The sequence below is a fragment of the Elephas maximus genome, chromosome 20 (genome assembly GCF_024166365.1).
Source record: "Elephas maximus indicus isolate mEleMax1 chromosome 20, mEleMax1 primary haplotype, whole genome shotgun sequence".
NCBI lineage: Eukaryota > Metazoa > Chordata > Mammalia > Proboscidea > Elephantidae > Elephas > Elephas maximus.
Genome location: NC_064838.1, coordinates 76,596,739 through 76,603,092, shown reverse-complemented (window position 1 = coordinate 76,603,092; position 6,354 = coordinate 76,596,739). Strand labels below are relative to the sequence as shown.

At 36.6% G+C, this 6,354-nt stretch overlaps 1 pseudogene; it reads right to left on the bottom strand.

Annotated features, from left to right (window-relative positions):
* Nucleotides 1-5,153: 5,153 nt before the first annotated feature.
* Nucleotides 5,154-6,083, bottom strand: LOC126064210 (olfactory receptor 4P4-like; annotated as a pseudogene).
* Nucleotides 6,084-6,354: the final 271 nt, after the last annotated feature.

The following is a 6,354-nucleotide window of genomic DNA, read 5'->3' as shown; positions in this document are numbered from 1 at the left end:
CCTGATGATATGTCCAATATATGTGAGAGGAAGTCTTGCCATCCTCTCTTCCATGAAGCACTCTAACCGTACTTCTTCCAAGACAGTCTTGTTCCTTCTTCTGGCAGTCCATTTTATATTCTTCCCAAACACCATAATTCAAAGGCATCCATTCTTCAGTCTTCCTTATTCATCGTCCAGCTTTTGCAGGCACATGTGGATGTTGAAACACCATGTCTTGGGTCAGGTGCACCTTACTCCTCAAAATGGAATCTTTGCTTTTTAACACTTTACAGAGGTCTTTTGTAGCAAATTTGCCCAATGTAATATGCTGTTTGGTTTCTCAACTGCTGCTTTGTGAGTGTTGGTTACGGATCCAAGTATAATGAAATCCTTGACAACTGTAACCTTTTTTTTTCCTTTTATCATGATGTTGCTTATTGGTCCAGTTGTGAGGATCTTTGTTTTATTTATGTTAACATGTAATCCATACTGAAGGCTATAGTCTTTAATCTTCATCAGTAGGTGCTTCAAATTATCTTCACTTTTAGCAAGTAAAGTAATGTCATCTGCATATCACAGGTTGGTAATGAGTATTCACCAATCCTGAAACCATGATTTTCTTCGTATAGTCCATTTTCTCCAATTATTTGCTCAGCATAAAGTTTGAATAGGTATGGTGAAAGAATACAACCCTGACACACACCTTTCCTGACTCTAAACCATGCAGTATCACCTTGTTTTCTTAGAACAACTGCCTCTTGGTCTATGTGTAGATTGCACATGAATACTATTAAGTGTTCTGGAATTCCCATTCTTCCAAATGCTATCCATAATTTGTTTTGATCCACACAGTTGGATGCCTTTGCATAGTCAATAAAACACAGGTAAACATCTTTCTGGTATTCTCCGTTTTCAGTCAATATCCATCTGACAACAGCATGATATTCCTAGTTTCATGTCATCTTCTGGAACCGGCTTGAGTTTCTTGCAGTTCCCTGTGGAGGTATTGCTGCAACCACTTTTGAATGATCTTCAGCAAAATTTTACTTGCATGTTGCATTAATGATAAAAAAAAAAAAAAAACTAGCATTAATGATATTACTCAATTATTTCCACATTCTACTGGATCAGTTTTCTTTGGAATGGACAGAAATACGTATCTCTTCCTTTCAGTTGTCTAGGAGCGCCTCCAGCATTTCATCTCTTTGTTGAAACATATCAATTGGTATTCTGTCAATTCCTGAAGCCTTGTTTTTCCCCATTCCCTTCAGTGCACCTTAGAATTCTTCCTTCAGTACCATGGGATCTTGATCATATGCTGCCTTCTGCAATGTTTGAACATCTATCAATTCTTTTTGGTACAGCTACTCTGTGTTCCCTCCATCTTCTTTTGATGCTTCCTGGGTCATTCAATATTTAGTCTATAGAATCCTTCAAAATTGCAACATGAGGCTTGAATTTTTTCTTCAGTTTTTTTTCAGCTTGACAAATGCTAAGCATGTTCTTCCCTTGTGTTTTTCTAAATCTAGGTCTTTGCAAATTCCATTATAATATTTTATTTTGTTTTTTTGAGTCACCCTTTGGAATCTTCTGTTCAGCTCTTTTACGTCATTATTTTTTCCATTTGCTTTAAAAAAAAAAAAAACTACTGTAAATTCAAGTGCAAGTTTCAGAGTCTTCTTTTGGCATCCATTTGGTCTTTTCTTTCTTTCCTGATTTTTTAATGACCTTTTTCTTTCTTCTTGTATAATGTCTTTGTTGCCACCTTACAAATCCCCTGGCCTTCGGTAGTTAGTGTTCAATGGGTCAAATCTATTCTTGAGATGGGTTCCAAATTCACGTGGGATGTATTCAAGGAAATATTTTGGCTCTTGTGGACTTGCTTTAATTTCCTTCAGATTCAACTTGAACTTGCATGTGAACAATCGATTGTTCCACAGTCAGCCTCTGTCCTTGTTCTGACTGATGATGTTGAGTTTCTCCATTGTCTCTTTCCAGATGTAGTCGATTTGATTCCTGTGTATTCCACCTGCAAGATCTACATGTATAAGTGCCACTTATGTTGTTCATAAAAGGTATTTGCAATAAAGAAGTTGTTTTTGCAAAATTCTATCACGAGATTTCTGGCATTATTTCTAGCATCAAGACTATATTTTCCAACAATAGAACCTTCTTCTTTGTTTCCAACTTGTGCATTCCCATCAACTGTAGTTATCGATGCATCTTGATTGCATGTTTGATCAATTTCAGACTGTAGAAGTTGGCAAAATCTTCAATTTTCTCATCTTTGACATTAGTGGTTGGTGAATAAACTTGAATAACAGTTGTATTAACTGCAATTCTTTGTAGAAGTATGGATAATATCCTATCACTGACAGCTTTATACTTCAGGATAGATCTTGAAATGTTCTTTTTGATGATGAATGCAATGCCCTTCCTCTTCAAGTTGTCATTCCCAGCATAGTAGACCCTAAGATTGTCTGATTCAAAAAAGCCAATACTCATCATTTCAATTCACTAATTCCTAAGGTATCGATATTTATGTGTGTTTCTTTTCATTTTTGATGACTTCCAAATTTCCTAGACTCATACTTCATATATTCCATGTTCTGATTATAAATGGATACTTTCAGCTGTTTCTTCTTAATTTGAGTTGTCCCACATCAGAAAACAATGTTACAAAAGCTTTACTCCATCCACTTCATTAAGGTTTACTCTACTTTGAGTAGATAGCTCTTCAAAAGTCGTATTTTGAGTGCCTTCCAACCAGAGGGGCGCATCTTCTGACACTATACCAATGTTCCACTGCTATTTATAAGGTTTTAACTCGTCAGTTTTTTCATAAATAGACCTCCAGATTCTTCTTCCTAGCCTGTCATAGCCTGGAAACTCTGCTGAAATCTGTCTCCCATGGGTAACCCTGTCTTCCACTTCTACTTAGATCAACTGATATCAGTTTAATTCTGCCTAGTTGCTAATAATTTCACTTTCTACCCACCTGCAGCCAAGAGATATATTGAGGTTTATATCAGAAGGTAACAGTTTGTTGACTATTCCTTTCTAGCAGGATAAGACAAATTTACATTGCTGTAGAGCAATTTCTGGCAGGCTTTTTTATGGTAAATATGTAGTTTCATGGATAACAAAAACCTTGAAATCAAAGTAAAATGTCTGTTATTAATTTTCCTCTTCAACACTACCAATGGAAATTTTGGCGATTGAACCCACCCAGAGACCCGTTGAAACACAAGCCTAGTGATCTGCTTCTGAAAGCTCATAGCCTTGAAAATTTTATGGACCATAATTCTATTCAGCAATCCTTCAGTTCCCCAAGAGTCAGAAACGACTTAGTAACAACAAGTTTGGCGTTTGATTTTGGCTTCCATGTACACTGATTTTTCATCCAAGGAGACTGAAATCATTGACAAGTTCAATTTCTTCCTTATTTATCACAATACTGTTTATCAATCCAGTTGTATTTTTGCTTTCTTCATATTCATGTGTTTATGTATACAGAGTCATGTTATCATTCTGGTATATTTCCTTCCAATCGTTTTCTCTATATTTAAACAATGGCTGCAATCACCCCTTTCTACAAGTATTTCCTACCCTATGCTCTCAAACTTCTATAAAACCTAAAACTAAAATTCTTTCATGAGAATCTGCTTTCTAGGGACAGTTCTGATACCAGGTATCTTAACCTGGGTTTCCTAGAAAACAGAGACTGAGAAAAACTTTATTGGCTACAAGTCATGACTGAGGTAAAATGGAAATAAGGCAGGGAAAATAAGAATATGAATTATCTAAGTGGTCACCGGCATCAAAAACTAGTATTTCTTCCATGCACTGGATTATCTTCCCAGAAAGCCGTATGAAATATTGTGTGTCAGACTTTCCAATTTGAAAGAGGGAGAGAGAATTCCCCACTGGTTCCAGTTTCCATTGGCCAGCATTGTAACCACAGCCCTAAACCCTCTCACATCTGCGTTACACATCCGAGGAACTGAACAGAGCACCTTGTGTGTGTTAACAGAGATGCAATGCACAACAGGTGAGGTGCTGGGATTTTTTTTTTAAAGTGAGATGAAATTCAATTAACAAAACTAACCATATTACCATGCAAATTAGATGTATTTAGTATATTCACCAGTGCTGTGCAACTATACGTTTATTTGTATTTCATATTTATTATATATTTATTTGTTATTTTTCCTTTCTTCTTTCCTCTTGTTTTTATTTCATGTATTTTTTTGCTGTTGTTGTTTGGTATAAATTTTACAATCTAATCTTTGTGTTACAGAGTATTCAGATCAGATCATAAACTGAACTCAACTGACATCGAAGTTGACTGGGTCTCGACATCTCCGCGAAGGCTGCTGAGACTCTGTGCCTTTCTCTAGAGCGGAGAGGACGGGGACACCTTTGTTTGCAGAAGCATCTTTTCCAGGGAAAGCAGAAAGCTGTCCCTGCTTTAGTTTCTGTTCACTTTAAGTGTATTCAATTATGTTCACGAAGGCTGAGTGATTAAGGTCTTAAGTGTTTACTAATTTACCTGTTGGACTCAACGGAAAAATCTACCCTCCTATCCTCTGCTCTGTGATGGTGGAATGGCAGTATGAAAAATATATTTTTCCTCCAGCAGGTAGCTCCTGCTTTCTGTCAATAAGGGCTTGCTAGGATGAGATTATTTTATTCTTTCTCATTCTAAGAAGAAGAGAAACTTATTCTATAAAGATTAAAGCCTTGGTGGCTCAGTGGTTAAGAGAGTGGCTGCTAACCAAAAGGTCGGCATTTGGAATCCACCAGCTGTCTTGGAAACCCTATGTGGTACTTCTACAATATCTTTTAACGTCACTGCAACAGGTACAGTACAGTAAAGTGAGATGAAAAATCAAGAGAAAGGGTGAAGGGTCTTCATTATAACATAAAATAAAATGTCAAAGATGGAGAACCTGAGGCAGGCATATGAGGAGAATAGAGTAAAAATGAGTGCAAAAAATATATCAAAATTTTCCAAACAGGAGGAGGTCTGGGAACATGCTAAAGATATTGAGCTCTGACCTATGGTTGTCTTTTGCATGCTTTTGTGTACATTCTGTATATCATTCTACATCAATTTTAAGAGTCGTTATTGACCTCTAAAGTGAAATTCAAAATGCCTTTCACATAAACTACTTTCGTTCCAAAAACAATTGATAGTACCACATCTTCTTCATGACATTCTTCATCTCCGTATTTCTCAGCATGTAGATCAGAGGGTTGAACATGGGAGCAATGATGGTATAGAAAAGGGCAAGCACTTTCTCTTCTGGAAAAGTTACAGCTGGTCTAATGTAAATGAAGAGGATAGGCACAAAGAACAGGACTACAACTGTTATGTGAGAACTGCAAGTTGAAAGAGCTTTGGTACAGCTTTCAGCAGGGTAAGCCCTGATGGTATATAATATCGGAACATAAGACACCATCAAAATCATGAAGGTCACCAAAGCAATCAGACCTGAATTGACGATTACCAGTAGACTGATTTTGTGTGTATTGGTGCAAGCCAGTTTCAGCAAAGGATACACATCACAGAAATAGTGATCTATCTCATTGGGGCCACAGAAGGGTAAGTAGACAGTGAGAAGAAACTGACTGGCAGAGTGTATAAATCCCCCAGTACAACAAGTTATGGCAATTGTGTTACACCTCTGCCTGCTCATGATGATAGTATAGTGCAGGGGCTTACAGATGGCCACATAGTGGTCATAGGCCATCGTTGTGAGAATGAAGGTCTCAATACCTGCAAAGAAATGTGTGGTAAAGAGCTGTGTCATGCAGCTGTTACAAGAAATGGTCTTCCTTTCTGTCAGCAAGTCAGTCATCAGTTCGGGTATCACTGTAGATGTGTAGCAAAGGTCGGAGAGAGAAAGGAAATTAAGAAAGAAATACATAGGTTGGTCAATTAGCTGACTGCACGTGACAGAAATCATTATGAGTAAGTTTCCTATCCAAATAGCAATGTAACAAAATTAGAATAATACAAAGCAGAAAATTGCAATGCTCTTGTTTTGGGAAAGGCCCAACAAAATAAACACGGTGACGTTATTCCTCTTTTCCATGGTCCAATGCAGTTAAAATGCATAGCAGTCACCTGAAAAGACATAATTATTAAGTGTCAGAAATATTTATGAATAATATTTATGATAATACACATATTATAAAAAGTATGTTTAATTGAACTGATTCCAGTGTTTCAGAAATTGAAAATTTGTTATTTAATAAGAATATTTTTTCTGGTTAATGTCGTGAGGATTTTCTTAAGTACTTCAGGACATTAAAAAATTATGTTATTTATATTAATAGAAATGAATGCATTCAATCAGTCAATCC